Below are 18,210 nucleotides of genomic sequence, written 5' to 3'. Positions count from 1 at the left end.
GGCAGGATGTAGAAATCTATATCACAAAGGCACAAAGCAAAAGGATGCAAATTTCTCCAAGCTGGAGTTTGGCAGTCACATTTGTCTATTATCAGAGCTCTGGTACAATTATTATTTAGATTTAGGTTTTTCCTTCTTTATCTTAAGTGCAGGACAATTCTATTTCCAATATCCCAATATCTGCAGGCATTTTGAGGTTGTGGGCCTGATGGGACTTTGGATTGCCTCTAGAGTTATACCTCTAGTCTTGTAGAGGTTTACAAGACAAAGACAGTTGTTTCTGATTCCTCAGAGACTCACGTTGCTGCCTAAGTGACATCAAAGGACTGTTATACCCATCCACCTAAGCTGGAGTGTTTTCTTCTCCTCTGGGCCCATTTAGCATAGGGCAGAGGCCTAAAAAAATTCTTTGATAGGAAAAATTCCTGACGGGTCTGAATATCAGGGTCATCATAAGTTCAGCTAGACTGGTGGCCTCCATCTTATTTTCTTTCTGCCTTTTTATCTAAACACCAACTCAGGAGTTAATCCACAAAAACTTGAGAATCCTTCCTGAGTTTAAGACATTCTTTAAGTATGGCCCTTAGTTTGGCCTTTGACCAAGGAGTGAAAGATATCTGAGGAAGAGCACCTGGAACCTCAAGTGGTTTTATTTTTTAAAATAACTGTTTAATGGTCTCTTCAGAGTGGAAAGGCAATTCAGACAAAGGATTACTAGAATAAGCACTCAAAGGAGGACAGAGAAGACCGGTAGGAGTTAAGTCAATCACACAGTCCTTTGATACCTCTTACATCTTTACTTTCTCTTTAATCGTTACAACAAATCTTTCAATGAAGCTATTTTGGAATTTTGAAACCTTTTGGAGGCTTCTGCAGACCAATTAAAATCGGTATCCCATTAACTGCTAGTTTGATTTTGGAAGCTCGTGCTTTTAAGTGCACTTCCTAAATGGTCTTATCTAATTGGAATATTCCCCATAATGGCCACTATAATTCCAGGTTGTAATTTCCCTGAGGGCTGGCGGCAATTTGGTAGGACCCTAGCCACGAATGAAGTTTAACCCACATTTTCTGTCCAGCCATATCTAGCTGCAAATATGGTGCAACCCACATTTCTGTCCAGCATATTTTAGCGCCCAAAACCTGACAGTTAGCCATATTCTCGGGGTACATACAAGCTTAGTAAGACTTTGTCATTTTTGTAGATATCTACAGCTTCTGGGACCACAGTTCTTAGATACAAAATAAGCAGGTGTGCCGGAAGATGGCATGCTTAACTCTTTGGATTCCAAGAAGGGGGAATTTATGTGGGATGCAGAGTTTAATTTTTGTTCTCAGTTTAATTTCTGTTCTTTCATTTTGTTAAGGGAGTCACTAAGTCTAGTCATTATATGTCTTTGTATCCGCTTTTTAACTTGGTCTTTCCATAGGTACCAGTAAGTCAACTGCTTAGGATGAAATCTCTTGAAAACCATTTATTTTCTTTTAAATAGTGCCAATTCAACAAACCAATAAGACTTTCCATGGCTTAAGCAAGGATGTGAGACAGGAAGGGGGCAGGGCACAATATTTAAAATAATGACATAGACCAAGGACACAACATAAACTGATTAGAACCAACTAGGTCCAAAATGGCAGACGAATTGACTTCTACTAGACCTTGAGCCTCAGTATACACTTATTGTAGCACATCAGCACATGAAATGACACACCCACCAGCACCATGACAGTTCCAAGGCCTACCACAAAAAATCAAAAAGTGAGCAGTGGTCCAATTCCTGGAAATCCCCATCCCTTCCCCAAAATAGCTGGAATACTCTTCCCACTTATTAACCTGTGAAATTACCTGCCCCTGTAAAAACTGACAACTCCATACCCTGATGCCTCTCTGATCTTCTGGGAGGGCCCATGCTCTGTCTATGGAGTGTGTATCTCCATCTCCCTGAATAAACTTTCTTTCACTTACCATGGCTCGCTCTTGAATTCTTTCCTGTGTGAAGCAAAGAACCCACACTTAGCAGCTGTCCCAGGGACTCGCCTGAGACCTGGGATGTGACCATCTTCTCATACCCCACTTTCTCTCCTGCAACAGATACAAGAGGCATCCACAAGAGTGAAAAACAAAATGCAGCCCTCACATGATCCAGAAAGTTCATTATCAAAAGATAGCCTAAGTAAAATGCTTTGTTGCTATAGATGGTAAGCATGGCATTGTGCAAATGGTATCTCTAGTTTCCCAACTGTGAGGTTCCTCCGGTTATAGAACTGCTAATCTGTGACACCTGGCAGGTGCTACTGGAGCAGAATTTTTTCAGCACTAACAAAGCAAATAAAGGTTGAGAAGACAAAGGACTCTTATAGACCAAGACTCCTTATGACAAAATCCCCTAAAAGCTGGCACAGTTGGACAAAGAGGATGTTGAGAGGCCAGTTGCAAGCACAGGTTGTTACCTGAGGGTCTGCCCAACTGGCTTATTGTGTCTGTCCATAGGTTATATGGCTGTCCACCAGATGCACACCGGTACATACACACCCCTGTTGGCAAGAGACCTGACAGAATATTCTCAATGGTCATAAAGCAGGACTTCCCTGGTGGTGCAGTGGTTTAGAATCCACCTGCCAATGCAGGGGACATAGGTTGGACCCCTGGTCTGGGAAGATCTCACATGCCTTAGAGCAACTAAGCCCGTGTGCCACAACTACTGAGCCTGTGCTCTAGAGCCCGAGAGCCACAGCTACTGAAGCCTGCACACCTAGAGCCTGTGCTCTGCAACAAGAGAAGCCACCACAATGAGAAGCCTGCGCACCACAATGAAGAGCAGTCCCTGCTCGCTGCAACTAGAGAAAGCCCGTGTGCAGCAATGAAGACCCAACACAGCCAATAAATTAATTAATTAATTTTACAAAAGAATACTTGTTAAAAAAAATGGTCATAAAGCCACGCTCTCAGGACATAGATGATAGAGACAAAAGAAAACAGTGACCATCTCTGAAAACAAAGGAGTCAATAGAAAACAAGAACACTCATAATAAATTTTTACCAAACTCATGAGAGTCAAGGAACTCACTCACAGGTATTTTCACCTGCTAATCTAAAGTTACATAAAGAAAAGGATTCTCACTTCCATCAGACCCTGTAGGCAGAGATCCAGGAGACAATGTGGTAAGAATCCTTATTTTCTGCCAGCTTTTGCCAGAAGTCACAGGATCTCTCAGCTGCAACAGTCCTGGAGAGAGCAGTGTCCAGTCAGCAAATTTAACCTCCCAATTATGCTGTTGCTGTAATAACGGCTACTCTGTGCACTGAGGCCAAATAGAAATACAGAGACAGAGATTTTGGAGGAAGAGAGAGATGGCTTTATCTTTCTGCCAGGCAGAAGGGAAGACACAGCAGGCTAGCGCCTCAAGAACTGTGCCCCTTGCTTCTTGGGAGTAGGCGAAGATTTTATATGTGGGGCTTGCAGTCTGGGTAAATGATGAGTCCAGGTGGTAAGGATCTTGCAATCTTTTCTTCTGCAAATTCATGGCCAAAGCTGGCATCAGGCAGTACAGCAACCAGGTCTGCTGTCCCCAAAGTTATGGGCCCATGGCCTTCCTTCTGAAATGAAGAGTGCTACTGTTGCAGAAAACTGATCCCACAAGAGACCAAGCATCACACTCAGAGAGCTGGAGAACTCAAGTTTATAAAGCTAGTGCTCTAGGATTCTGGGCCCTGTTTCAGGGGAATCTTTTCCTTATATAGGTTAAGGCATATAGGTATAATTGGCACAGACTGATTGGTTGATTTAAACAAGGCTCTAGTTGAGTTTGGCACAAACTGATTGGTTACATAATTACTATATGTTATGGGCAGTTACAGAGCACGGGAGTGGCTATGGGTTACACGGGGTGGGGGGGGGGGGGGGGGCGGGGTGGTTTCCAAACAGCAACTTGCATGAGCAGGAGCAGGACATTCCATACTTATCAGGACATCTTAAGGTTACATCTTGTTCTTATCATGGCACAGCAAGCAGATTTTAAAGAAACAGAACTAGCATAAAGTTATAAACTTAAAAATTCCCTCATCATTCCCCCCTCTTGATGCCCTTGGAAATTTCACAAGGCGTCAACTTCATGGTCATCCAGGCCCAGGGGCTGGTAACCTCTCAGGACTAGGAGGTGTGTTGTGGCCCCTCCATCTGAGGTGACTTCAGCTAGGCTGGAAATTATCCTCATGAATAAGGGCAAGAGGCAAGGTAAGAGGAGGCAGGTCCCAAGGAGGAGTAGAACTATTTCCACAAGAGTTTTGAATCCTCTTAAGTAAGAGAACCACCCCCCAAACAGCTCTGCGAGATTCCATCCCTTCCAAGTCTGGATTGGGACATGAGCTATATTAGTTATCTTGTTGGTTATTATTATTTTTATATATATATAACCTTGCCCTTATCATTTATCTGTAGACAACAGTTACTGAGATTGAACTTCCCACAGATGCCCCCCTCTGCAGCCAGTAAGTAATCTAGGACCAGGTGATACTGATAAATAGTATTACGCATCTTGGTTTGTTGTTTTGTCAATAAATTAAGAGCCTTGGCCGTTTCATTAGTAATGATTTCAACTACCGCCTGGAGCCGGATAATTCTGTTGAGCATGTAAAATGGGGTTCGGAAGCCCCAGGACCCGCCTTCCACCCAAGCAGATGTTGTCACCAGGTAGGGATTTAGTGCTTCTCTAGATATGAGGAGATGCAAGGGCTGGGCTCATTAAATCAGCTCCTAAAAATATCTAACTATCTAAAGACCTGTTCCACCCATTCTCCCAAGCACAGAGTGCCTCATCTCTGGTCTCCACCCTGAATTCCCTTCAGGGGATGTGGAAGGTCGGCAGCTGCAGCAGCACGTGTGATTTAATCCTTGTTGTGGAGGTAGATGGCAAGTGCCAATTTATAGATGAGAGGGGCCCCTCATGGTCATAAATTCGACCATGCTTTGGGAGGCATTTCATGACCATTTTGTCCGACAGAGCTAGGAAGGCTCATTCCTAGGTCTGGTGAAGATCTCGCCAATAGGCCACTCAATGTGCCAGTACTGGGCTAGATCTTTGTAACAGAAGCCAAAGCTCTCTGGACCACCTGTATTCCTAATCTGTTATGGTCCAGGAAAAATTCCCTCTTGTTACATCTTCCCATATCCAGAGTTACACTATTATAATCATTGATCACATACAGAACTATATATTTGATCAACTGCATCAAGTAGCCTAGTCATTGTTATTTTTGTTGGTGGTTCAATCACACATTTGGTAATATGAGAAGCAATAATCTTGAAAAGCAGGCAAAATACAAATAATATAGGTAGTAGCGTCAATAGAGTTACAAGTAAATACTTAAGCCACGAGCGTCCCACGCCAAACCAGTTTTTAAAGAGGTCAAGACTTTGGAGTGGGTCACAGATATCTGAGCAAGGTATTATGAATTGGCCAGGTGATGGGATCCCCGAACAGGATTATAATTTTTTTCTTTTTTTACAGCAAATTTCCTAAGGGCCATTCAATTCGAGCCTTGGAGGGCAGAAACCCACCAAGGCAACCCAAAGATACTAGTCATAGGTAATTGGCCACAAACCCAACCATTGGATTGATTTTCAAAATTAGCATAGGATTGTGCCCATGATAGAAAAACATTTGATTTATATGTAAAGGGCCAAGAAGTCAAGAAAATATTATAAATGCTCATATGAGTCAGGTCCAGCATCTCAGGCTAGCTGTCTACTTCTGATGTCGGCTTCTTCTCGTCCTAGTGTGAGTGTAGTTTCTCCTTTGATAAGTGTCCTTCATCTAGGTTGCAGGTTGTCCTTTAAATTACGTCCTTTTAGTATCCATAATCCCCCAGTTGCAGGTTGTGAGGCATCTGGTTTTCATCCAAAGATAGATTACTGAGATAAGCTTCAGAAACAAACTTAGAGTGTCCTTTTAAAAACTTGGTTGGGGCATTCTGGCACGGAGCGGAGCGGCGGTGGGCGCAGCTAGCGGGTCGGGCGCGGAGCGGGGGTGCAGCTCCGTTTTCCACCCCCCCACACCCCTCCCCCTCAGGCGCAAGCCCCACCCCTCCCCCCGCCAGGCCCATCCGACCGAACTATCCCCTGCAGCGCGAGCCCGGGGTGGCTCCGGGTGCCCCCCAGCAGAACCCCCACCATGGGCAGCCAGATCTCCAAGGCTCCCCGGGGCGATGTGACCGCTGAGGAAGCAGCAGGTGCTTCCCCCGCTAAGGTCAACGGACAGGAGAACGGCCACGTGAAAAGCAATGGAGACTTATCCCCCAAAGGTGAAGGGGATTTCCCCCCCCCACCACCGGTGAACGGAACAGAGGAGGCAGCCGGGGCCACTGGCGATGCCATCGAGCCGGCACCCTCTAGCCAGGGCGCTGAGGCCAAGGGGGAGGCCCCCCAAGGAGACCCCCAAGAAGAAGAAGAAATTCTCTTTCAAGAAGCCTTTCAAGTTGAGTGGCCTGTCCTTCAAGAGAAATCAGAAGGAGGGTGGGGGTGACTCGTCTGCCTCCTCACCCACAGAGGAAGAGCAGGAGCAGGGGGAGATCGGTGCCTGCAGCGAGGAAGGCACTGCCCAGGAAGGGAAGCCTGCCGCCACCCCTGAGATCCAGGAGCCCCAGGCCAAAGGGGCAGAGGCTAGTGCTGCCTCCAAGGGAGGAGACACAGAAGAGGCAGGGCCCCAGGCCGCAGAGCCATCCACTCCCTCGGGGCCAGAAAGTGGCCCTACACCAGCAAGAGAGCAGAATGAGTAGCTGGGTGGTGGCAGGTGGGTGATCTCTAAGCTGCAAAAACTGTGCTGTCCTTGTGAGGTCACTGCCTGGACCTGGTGCCCTGCCTGCCTTTCTGTGCCCAGAAAGGAAGGGGCTGTTGCCCCCTAGCCATGTTCCCCCTCCTCCTCTCCCTCCTGTGGATTCTCCCATCATCCATCTGGTCTTTCTCTTAAGGCCAGTTGAAGATGGTCCCTTGCCAGTTTCCCAAGTTAGGTTAGTGATGTGGAATGCTCCTTGCCCCTGGCCCTACCTCCTGTCCCCACCGGTGCAGAAAGCAATTGCTGGTTTTCTTCCCCAGTTCTTTTCCAAGTAGGTTTTGTTTACTCCCCAAATCCCTGAGCCAGATGTGGGGGTGCCTACACTCCCAACCCTTAGTGTCCAGCCTTCCCCTGTTGAGTTTTTAGTCTCTTGTGCTGTGCCTAGTGGCACCTGCACTGGGGAGGACACTGCCCCTGTCTAGGTTTTTATAAATGTCTTACTCAAGTTCAAACCTCCAGCTTGTGAATCAACTGTGTCTCTTTTTTGACTTGGTAAGCAAGTATTAAGCTTTGGGGTTGGCGGGGGGAGGCCTGTAATGTGAAACAACTTCTTGTTTTCCTTTTTTTTTCCTTCCCATTGTTGTAAATAACTTTTAAAGGCCAAACCCCAGATTTGTACTTTTTTTTTTTTTCTAACTGCTAAAACCATTCTCTTCCACCTGGTTTTACTGTAACATTTGGAAAAGGAATAAATGTCGTCCCTTTAAAAAAATAAATAAAATAAATAAAATAAAATAAAATAAAATAAATAAAATAAAATAAAATAAAATAAAAACTTGGTTGGATTTTACATTACTATAGAGCAACAGCAAGGAACTCTTCAGGGAGTGAATCTTAGTAAATGCAGACCTCCATCAGCAAAACTGGCACTTAATATTTATTGAAATATAATCTTCTTCTCTCTAAAATTACCCTCATTTTTACCTAATATAACCAGATTGAGGCTAATTTGTTTGCAAAATAAGTCTGGTCTCAAAAGAAACTTGGTCTGATAACTTATGTAACTATAATTGATCATATAGGCTTTTGGCTTTGTTGAAACTTTTATAAGGAGCCTCAGACTGGACTTTTAAAAGAACTTTCAGGGCTAGGAAAGCCATGCCAAGGGCTTGGGCTTATCACAGATTTTTGCCTAACAAATATAGGTGAATTCCTCCCTTTTCAAGCTTCCCAAAATATCTTAAGTTTTCTATACCTGTTAGTGAGGTAGCCTTTCTAATTTATCTGATAAAGCTGCTGGGAACCTAAGAGTTTCCAATGTCTGGAGGGAACAGATAGAGGGAAAAGATAAATGTTTCAATCCTGCTTACAAATGTACAATTTACCAAATTATTGTAAATCATAATTAGTTTGAAGGGAAGGTTTTCCTTACACCTGAGAAACAGGTTTAAACCAGTAATTTTTTAGATAGAAACCATAAAATTTATAACCATATTCACCAGTTTACTCAGTCCTATGTAACATCCTTTTTGTTAACAGCTTATGAAGCCATCAGGTTTCTCATTAGGATTATTCAATTTTTTTTTTTACCCCATTCAGCATTATGGTCTGAAAGTCAGAAACTTGTATTTATCCAAAAGTCCTTTCTATAAATCTTCTTGAAGAGAAAGCATTTTGCAAAGGCATCAGAGTAAAACCAGAATAGTCTTAAGACATAAGGCTTAAGAAGGCATGTTTAAAATCTGATTGCAAGGTCAATCAATTTGGTTATTGTTGTGTCATACAACATTTTAAGATAATACCTAGAATTATGACTGATAACATTTTACCAGGACATATCAGAATTTTAGGAACTCCATATAATTTCTAGAATATCTATATTAATAACAATTACCATGCACTAAAATTTAACATTTATTATTCATTTGACAATACTTCCTATGTAACTTAATGTACCAAATGAACCTAGTTTATATCTCTTTTGGGGATGTTTCAGGGGCCCTTTGAAGCATCTCAAAGTTAGGTAGAGGTGAAAAGGACTTCATCAGAATTTGTTTCAGGAAGTTTTGTCCAAAATACTCAAAAAGGGTTTAGAACACTCTGTCAGATAGACTCACAGGTAGCTGTGAAACAATAGTTAGTCACTTAGCCAAAGTAACAAGAACAGATCACTTAAAAGGTAAGGAAACATAAAACCTTTTATCAAAGGGCAGTTCAACATTTTAAGAAAACTTGTCCTCTTAACAGAAAGAAAAGTCAAATTCAAGTTTTGCACCAGCTTACTTTCCAAATTAATTTACTCAACTAAATTTATCTAAACTTAGTCAATCTTGATCATGCACAAAACTCTTTTCTCAGGGTCCACTTTCCACAAACCTTCTTATCACTGTCTGTATCATTACTTTATTTCCCATTCAGTCACCTGTAAGTCAGACCTACTTTCTTTTCCCTTAATAAAATGTAATTCCATTCCTCAGGGCTTCTTTACTGAAAACACATCCTACTTTCCTTAAGCAACCATGAACTGTCCCTTGTGCCAGCATTCTGTAGATTGGTGACTATAAATGCCAGTGATATTTTCTAAAAACATTTCCTTTCTTTACAGAACGTGGCACCAAGCATATTTATCAATAGTCCTAAATATCTTTTTGTCTCTCTGTAAAACAAAGCCAATGTTCAGTAATTTATGTTTCAGTAGCTTATTTTATTTGGGAATGATCCAGCTGGTCAACAAGCTTTCATCACTTAATTTAGGGCAACTCCAGAATTTCAAGTTACCAGGATCTGGAGAGACTATTTTAGGTAGATATTCCTAAAGCATAATTATTCTTGACAGAGTTTATCTAAAAGCTCTTATCTCATTTACATTTTTTTCCTGAGAAGTTTCTTTACATCGGGTTACTCTCCTTGCTGACAAATTTGTAACAGATATAACAAGACTTTATTTAGCTTATATTACATCTAGGCATAATAAAAATTTATATAAAAATTATACTTAATGTTGATGACTCTAAAACATGTCTATATTAATCAAACCAACAAGCTTAAGCCATCTTCAATACCAGATATCAGTTTAGTACTGAATTTTCCAGATGTCATGAACCTGAAATTCATTCTGGCCAGATTATTTTCAATTTCTGAGTATTTATAAGCACTTAATAATTTTTTAAAAGCCAATTAGAGCTCTTTTATGAATTCTTTTGGCAATACCATAGAACTACAACGAACATATAGACACATATGAACACACAAACAAACGCAGAGGCCTCATAATTCACGTTCTAAAATTTCAGTACTGAGTCAGGCACAACATAAAAGCCATCAGTCACAAGGGGTTGGATTTAAATTGGCTTCTAGCAGATGGAACAAATCGAGGTCACCTATCTAGAGGTCACCTATCTAGATGGCTAAACCCTTTTACTATTTGCAGAAAAGACACTTAGGATTTCTATTTATCTTTGACAAGTCAAGTTTTAAATTATTTTATTTTAATTTTTTAATCTGCATTTTAAAAGATAGCAGAGGTAAGTGTTCCTTAGATGACCAGATAAGACATTTACCTCTCAAAAGTACAAGCAAGTTCCCCCTAAGATGACTTTGTCTCCCCTTTGTTGACAAGTGTTATTTCTTTGACCAGGAAGGAGGAGGGCGCACACGTAAAGGGCCTTGTCTTAGGGCCTAATAACCTAGGTAGCACTGATGTCGCCACTCCTGGAAAGCCCAGTATTCCCAGACAGACAGACAGTGCCTCCCTGAAGATGGCCCTGATCATTAAAAGACTCAGGGAGATGGGGCTGAAAGGAGGCAGTCCCTTGTAATGGGGTTCATGGAGGAATAACTTCAGGTGGGGCTCCGGAGGGGGTCTGGGGTGGTTGATCCTCTCGAGGGCACTGAGCAGGCAGAAGAGCAGTATGCGTACTCCTTGCCTAAGTGAAGAGCCTGAAATCCTTGGGGAATCAGGAGATTATGAAGGAAAGGTGACAGAGGAAGGCAACCTCGTAGTGAGAATCCAAAAGTATACAAGAACACATCATAGTATGCCACTCCACACGGACCGGCCCAGGTGACCTAGAGAGAGAGAGGTGCAGATCTGTCTGGCAAAGGGGGCAAGTCTTTTGGGGAAAACCTAATTTCTCGATAAGTTGGCTCAAAGAGTCAGCTGATGGAAGGGGAGAGTGAGCCTTAAAATTTTAAGAAAACTTTGGCGGAGGGCCCTAGGGCAAAAGGGCTGTTTGGACATATACAATTGCTAAATCAAATCAGTAACCAATTCCCCCCTGTGTCGATGATTCAAAGACAAACAAGGATGGGTGTCCCCTCTGAAGAGGAGGCCACTCAGGTGTCCACCTGGCCGTGTCCCTGTGGGGAGCTTCTTAGGTGCCTCTTAGCTTTGGTGGGTGGTATAGAGTCCCACTTGAATCTGACTCTTAGAAAGGGACTGGGTCCCCCAGAGACAGATACTGCCCTGAGCCATATGAGGTCACCATGGAACTGCACCTTAGGGCCCACTCGGACTCCGTAGCCACAAAAGCCATGGAGCCACACAATCACCCTGGAACAAGGACAAACCAGGGCGCTCACTCATACACACATTCACACCAGAGTTTATCACAGTGCCTCCCCACTCTGGGAAGGCCCCTAACTGGTGGGTACCTTCCCCCCTGGGAAGGCCCCGAGACCATAGGAGGTGATCAAGCTCCTCTTTCGTCCGGAGACAGGACCTGACAGGTTTTTAGTGCCCCGGTGTCTTACCTTTTCCTGTGGCCATTCCTGGTGAGCTGGTCTGTCCCTCCAAAGAGTCCGGTTGGGGCCTGGCTGTCCAGAGAGTTGGAGCACCGGTCCAAAAGAGAACCCGGAATACCGTCGGGTGGCATGCCTCCTCTTTTGTCTCAGAGCTCCTTCGCCCTCACCTGGCTGAGCCACCAGTCTGGCGGCTCAAGGGGCCGGCATGGTTGGAATCTCCCTGGGGCCTCCAAAATTGCTGCAGAAAACCGATCCCATGAGAGGCCAAGCATCACACCCAGAGGGTTGGAGAACTCAAGTTTATTAAGCCGATGGACCCAGACGAGCTAGCGCTCCAGGACTCTGGGCCCCATTTCAGGGGAATCTTTTCCTTATATAGGTTAAGGCATATAGGTATAATTGGCACAGAATGATTGGTTGATTTAAACAAGGCTCTAGTTGAGTTTGGCACAAACTGATTGGTTACATAATTACTATATGTTATGGGCAGTTACAGAGCATGGGAGTTGCTATGGGTTACACACGGGGTGGGGGGGGTGGCGGTTTTCCAAACAGCAACCTGCATGAGCAGGAGCAGGACATTCCATACATATCAAGACATCTTAAGGTTACATCTTGTTCTTATCATGGCACAGCAAGCAGATTTTACAGAAACAGAGCTAGCATAAAGTTATAAACTTAAAAATTGCCTCATCACTACAAAGGAGTGTAGGGGGGAAGAAATGCCAGGTGCAAGGTGTAATTCATATGGAGTCAGAGAGTAATCAGTTTTGTGAAGCTTTGTGAAGAACAAGCCTAGCTATAAGTGTTTGTTAGTGGTAACAGCTAAAGAATAACCAAGATTGTTTAACTCTTTCAGGCCAGGTTATCTTTCTCCTCTAGCCTGTTGGAAGTTCTCTTTGTTTTCCTTGCTCTCAAGAGGAAAAAGAGTAATCACTTCTATTTGCATTGCAGCAATTTCCCCCACTGCTAGTTTATTCCCTCCATATCAATGGAGAAACTCACTTCTATTTGTATTGCAACAATGCCTACTGTTGGGGAGGCATTTTTTCTTTTACCCTTCTAAGAGTCTTCGATTGGTCCAATAATTGACTGGATGTAAGACAGATTAACAGGAGAAAAGCAAACAAAAAAGAGTTGAATAACGTGTATACCTCCTGTATACATGGGAGATACACAAGAAAACAGAGTAACTTCCCAAAATGGCAGAAGCCCTCACCTTGAACACCATCTTCAGATGAAGACAAAGGTGTGTGTCAGGAGGAATAGAAAAGGTGGGGACTTCTCTGAAGGTCCAGTGATTAAGACTCCTGAGCTTCCACGGCAGGGGGCGCAGCTTTGATCTCTGATTAGGGAACTAAGATCCCACATGCCTCGCAGAGCCGCCAAAAAATGAAAGAAAAAAAAAAGAAAGAGAAAGAAAAAGAGGACTTCCTAGGTGGTGCAGTGGTAAAGAATCTGCCTGCCAATGCAGGGGACACGGGTTTGAGCCCTGCCCTGGGAAGGTTCCACATGCCACAGAGCAACTAAGCCCGTGCGCCACAACTATTGAGCCTGTGCTCTAGAGTCCGTGAGCCACAACTATTGAGCCCATGTGCTGCAACTATTGAAGCCCACACACCTAGGGCCCGTGCTGCACAACAAGAGAAGCCACTACAATGAGGAGCCTGCGCACCACAATGAAGAGTAGCCCCTGCTCGCAGCAACTAGAGAAAGCCCGTGTGCAGCAAGGAAGACCCAATGCAGCCAATAAATAAATTAAATAAATAAATAAATAAATTTATTTAAAAAAAAAGAAAGAAAAAGAAAAAGAAAAGGTGTTGGGGGTAGAGAATCAGTTTGGGGAGGTCACCAGGAAAAGCACAGTGAACAAAGGTATGATTGTTCTGCAGACTGAAGTCCTTATCTTCTGCATTGGGTAAGAGTTTCTAGAGGTAAGGTCATCCTTCTCTTCCTTGTACACGGAGGGAGATACCCTTATAAATGGAGACTTTCCTTAAACATGTGAATGTCTCTTACAAAAGGATAACTTCTACTCAGTTTTCAGAGCTTTTCCTGTGTCTGCAGTTTCTTAAAAATAATCAGCCATAGAGATACATTTTGGGGTAGCAAATTCTGCTCCTCCACAGTAGTAAGGACAAGCGGAGGTAGGGCTGGGGAGTACAGCCTAGGGACTGAGTTAGGGGTGAATAAGGGGCCCTCATAGTTCAGTGGAGTGATTTCCAGGGCCCTGAGTTGTGGCACACTCTCCTCATGAGCTTCTCACCCCAACCCTGGGAGGTGGACAGGATCCACACCATTAGAGCTACTTAAACATGGAGAGACTGCGGTTTAAGAAAGATGGAATAGCCAAATACGAAAGGGTAGCAAGAGGCACGGACATCACACTGCCTTTCTCCTAATGGTGTGGGATAGAACCATTGTAGAAACTTCTGGACACAGCCTGACACAGCAGAGGGGTAGAAAGATCGCTTTGGCCACCTGGGGTGGGGGGCAGTGGGGGGTCACGCCAGGTCCCTTTCATGCCATCCCCGCAGTGGTCAGCCTCCTATCAATGTCATGTCATGCTGGTGTCAGTCCCAGATGGAGAGAATGAGGCATCTCTGGCTTTGAAGACTGGACACAGACATCCACACCAAAAAGCCTTGCTCACAAGACAGGAAAGAATGAGGCAAGCACCAGGAGAGAGTACACTGACTTTTATGCCTGTTAAAGGTTTACTGGGACTTCCCTGGCAGTGTAGTGGTTAAGATTCCATGCTCCCACTGCAGGTGGCATGGGTTGCATCCCTGGTAAGGGAACTAAGATCCCATAGGCCACCCTGTGCAGCTGAAAAAGGAGGGAAGGGGGCAGGGCACAACCTTTGAAAGAATGACACAGCCCAAGGACATGACATAAACTGACTAGAACCAAATAGGTCCAAGATGGCGGACAAGTCAACTTCCACTAGACCTTGAGCCTCAGTAATACAACCATAAGGATCAAAAAGTGGCCGGTTGCCCAATTCCTGGAATTTCCGGCTCCTTCCCAAAATAGCCGGAATACTCCTCCCACTCATTAGCCTATGAAATTACCCATCTCTATAAAAAACTGACAACCCCATACACTGGTGCCTTTCTCACCTTCTAAGATGGCTCTGTCTGTGGAATGTGTTTCTAAATAAATCCAATATTTACCTATCAGTTTGTCTCTCGCTGAATTCTTTCTGCAGTGAGATGTCAAGAACCTGAGCTTCATTAAGTTCTGAAACCAGGCGTGTGATCTCCGTTGGAAGACCTTGGGTTTTGGCCAGGTTTGAGTCCCAGCTGTGTGGGTTCAAGTCCCAATCTGAGGTGCTTGGTTTCACAGCCAATTTGAAAAAAAAAAAAAAAAAAAAGGTTTACTGAAACAGTAACCAAGATTGTTATGTTTTCAAAAGGGGGATTAACACAGTACATAGAGAAGTTTAATGAAAAATGTTAAAAGGTCCTGGAGCTCAGAGGAAGGCGTGCTAAATGGAAGACCCAAGGATGATCTCGGGGGAGCCGCACAGGCTGAGAAAGGGGCATGTGAGAAGGCACGGAAGCCCTAAAAGGCAGCCAGTATGTTTGGGGTGAGCCAGAAGGGTGGACCAACCAGGGGGTGGGGTTCCCAGCAGACCCCCGAGTAGCACTACCCAGAGCAGACCCTGAAAATCATCTGGTGAAGGCACAAACAAGTGAAGGAATGAATGAATACAAGAACAGTGAGGAATGGCTCCAGGACGGTTCTGGTGAGAACTGCTCTGGGTAGGGTTCAAACTGGGACAAGCCTGGCATGCTGTGTGTGGTGGCGATGGAGGACTTTATCTTGGAGGAGGCAGGGAAACTCATAAAGCAGGAGTATGCTAGGACCAGATCTATGGGACGAGCTTCCCATGGTGTCCTCCTGCCCCACAGAACTACACCCCTGCCCCCAGCAGTACCAAGGACCACAGCTTCCTGGGGGTCTTGCCGGGACATCTTTGTGATCCTTACACTTTATCAGGGACAAAACAGATCAGCACGGTGGCTTGGAGCCCAGGTCCTCTCAGCTAACCAAGTGGGTGAAAGGCTGGGCAGGGTGGGGCGGTGCCCAGGGAGAAAGAGCCTGGAAGGATGGAGCCTGGGACACCAGTCCCCAAGAGCCAGAGACTGGCAGGCTGACATCCCTTGCCTCTCGCCATGCCATATCCCTTGGTTCTTTAACAAGACACAGTACCGAGTCTTTCTTTTTCTTTAAGATTTTTTTTTTGATGTGAACTATTTATAGTCTTTATTGAATTTGTTACGATATTACTTCTGTTTTATGTTTTGGTTTTTTGGCCAGGAGGCATGTGGGATCTTAGCTGCCTGACCAGGGATTGAACACGCAACCCCTGCATTGGAAGATGAAGTCTTAACCACTGGATTGCCAGGGAGGTACCACCATCCAGATTCTACTGTTGGATCACCCTTTTATTTTTTATGCACTTGCATTTTAAAATTTATTTTTTAATTAATTAATTTTTGACTGCATTGAGTCTTTGTTGCTGCACACGGGCTTTCTCTAGTTGTGGAGAGTGGAGGGGCTACACTTTGTTGCGGTGCGAGGGCTTCTCATTGCAGTGGCTTCTCTTGTTGTGGAGCATGGGCTCTAGGCCTGTGGGCTTCAGTAGCTGTGGCACACGGGCTCAGTAGTTGTGGCACATGGGCTTAGTTGCTCCATGGCATGTGGGATCTTCCCAGACCAGAGCTCGAACTCGTGTCCCCTGCGTTGGCAGGTGGATTCTTAACCACTGAGCCACCAGGGAAGCCCCTTAATATAGTTTCTATTAATGGCACCACTCTCCTTCTTGTCACTCCATCTCAGAATTCTAGAATGTCTTTCACTTCCCTTGCCTCCCACCTTTGCAAAAAAGTTGTGTTTGGAACTTCCCTGGTGGTTAAGATTCTGCACGTCCACTGCAAGGGGCATGGGTTCAATCCCTGGTCAGGAAACTAAGATCCTGCGTGCCATGTGGCATGGCCCCCCCAAAAAAAGTTGTGTTTCACAGATTCTACCTCCATCAGAGTTTCCCATCAGCCCCTTCTATTCCGATGGTGCTGCTACTGCTCTGAATTGAGGGTCCGCAAACCCCAGGCATCGCGTTCACTGCTGCAGGGCCTTTTGGCTGAGCCCAGCTCTTACGGGGACTTCTGCCCCAACACCTTCCATGGTTTCACAATGCCCAGTGAATTAAGCAGGGATGAGGCAAAAAAGGAACATTGGCCTTGCCTGAAGCTCCAATTCAAAAGGCTAAAAAAATGCAGGATGCCTTCAGACAGAATAATGAGGGGAAATTACCTTGTTTTTGTGCCAAATCACAGTAGGAACATCCCCTGTCATTCTGATCACAAGGTCAACCCATGACTAAGGAGGTGTGCGTCTTACTGCAATAAAGAGGCTCCTCATCAGCCTGCAGATGGAAGGAGGAACAAAAAATAATAAAGGATGGGCTAACGGGAAATCACTAAATCCTAGAAAACCAAAATAAGAGACGCCTCCTGGAGACCCGAAGAGAACACACATGATATACGTAAAAACAAGGCTGACTTTATCTGGTGGGCAACCAGTGTAAGAACGAATGGGTGATGCTCAGTCTAGAATACTTGGGAATCCAGTATTCTTATTTCTCATCCTAACATCAGATACGATCATCATGCGTTTTTATAGAGCATCCAGGTCAGGGAAGAACAGTGGCATGGACCATGGGCCAGACCCCAGAGAATACTGGTATTACAAGGCCCAGATTCTAGCCACGCTCTGGTCCCTACTGGCTGTGTGACCTTCCTCGACTAGGTCATTTTATGCCTCTGAGCCTGTCTCCTCATCTGTACAATGGAGATAATCCCTACCTCACAGGATTGTGAAGATACACTCAGACAAATATAATAAAGACTAAAAACTCTTGACAGTCTATGAAGTAATATACACAATATAAAGGATTTATTATTATTTCTGTGGTTACTGTTATAGTATCAGTAGTGCCAGGGCTTTGGTGCTGTTGCCACTGTTTGTTTCTTTGGCTGTCAGTACTGGTGGTGAACATTTCTTGAGCATTTCCTATGCACCAAGCACTATGTTAAATCCTTAAAATCCATCATCCGTTCGAATCCCCGTAACAATCCTGCAAGTACCACTAAGGACACTAAGGCTCAGAGAGGCGAAGTAGCTTGCCCAAGGTCCCACAGCTTACAAGCAGAAATGCAATTTTTCTGATTCTGTAGCCCACGCTCTCTCCACCCAGTTGCACTCCTTGGTGACAGTAGTGTTTACATGGGAAATGGTAAAACCTAAAACTGTTCATTCATGTGTGCAACAGCTATTGATTGAGTGTCCACTCAAGCGAGGCTCAAGGGGAACTAGGCGGCCAAAGGCAGTGGGTGGAAGCCATCTCCCGGGAGGAAGAGCTGCACGGTGGACCTTGGGTTCGGCTGTCAAGTTTACTAAGTTCAAGCACATTTGCTCTTTTCCTTAATGTCATAGTTTTCAGAGCTGGGAGGACCTCATTATATCACCAAGGTGGCCAAGGCCCAGCGTGGATGAAGGGCTTGGCCAAGGCTGTGTGGCAAACTAGTGGCAGAAGAAAGACTGGAAGCTCGGGTTTTCCGACTCAAAGTTCAGAGCTCCTTCATCTGTGATCCAGTTACCGACAGCAAACAAGATAGATGCACAGGG

At 44.6% G+C, this 18,210-nt stretch overlaps 1 long non-coding RNA gene and 1 pseudogene across 2 annotated transcripts in view; one reads left to right on the top strand and one right to left on the bottom strand.

Annotated features, from left to right (window-relative positions):
- Nucleotides 1-336: 336 nt before the first annotated feature.
- Nucleotides 337-18,210, bottom strand: part of LOC130849056 (uncharacterized) — a 109,706-nt gene continuing 91,832 nt past the window's right edge. The window contains exons 1-3 of one of the 2 annotated variants that reach the window (XR_009052666.1): nt 14,691-14,840; nt 11,524-11,752; nt 337-2,083 (exon numbers count right to left, since the gene is read on the bottom strand). This is a non-coding gene — a long non-coding RNA (uncharacterized LOC130849056). Of the gene's footprint in view, nt 2,084-11,523; nt 11,753-14,690; nt 14,841-18,210 lie in introns of those variants that run through there. The other variant, XR_009052667.1, reaches the window with a different exon arrangement.
- On the top strand, nt 6,172-6,775 carry LOC130849052 (MARCKS-related protein-like; annotated as a pseudogene).

The sequence above is a fragment of the Hippopotamus amphibius genome, chromosome 3 (genome assembly GCF_030028045.1).
Source record: "Hippopotamus amphibius kiboko isolate mHipAmp2 chromosome 3, mHipAmp2.hap2, whole genome shotgun sequence".
NCBI classification, from domain to species: Eukaryota; Metazoa; Chordata; class Mammalia; order Artiodactyla; family Hippopotamidae; genus Hippopotamus; species Hippopotamus amphibius.
This window is presented reverse-complemented; position numbering and strand designations above follow the sequence as displayed.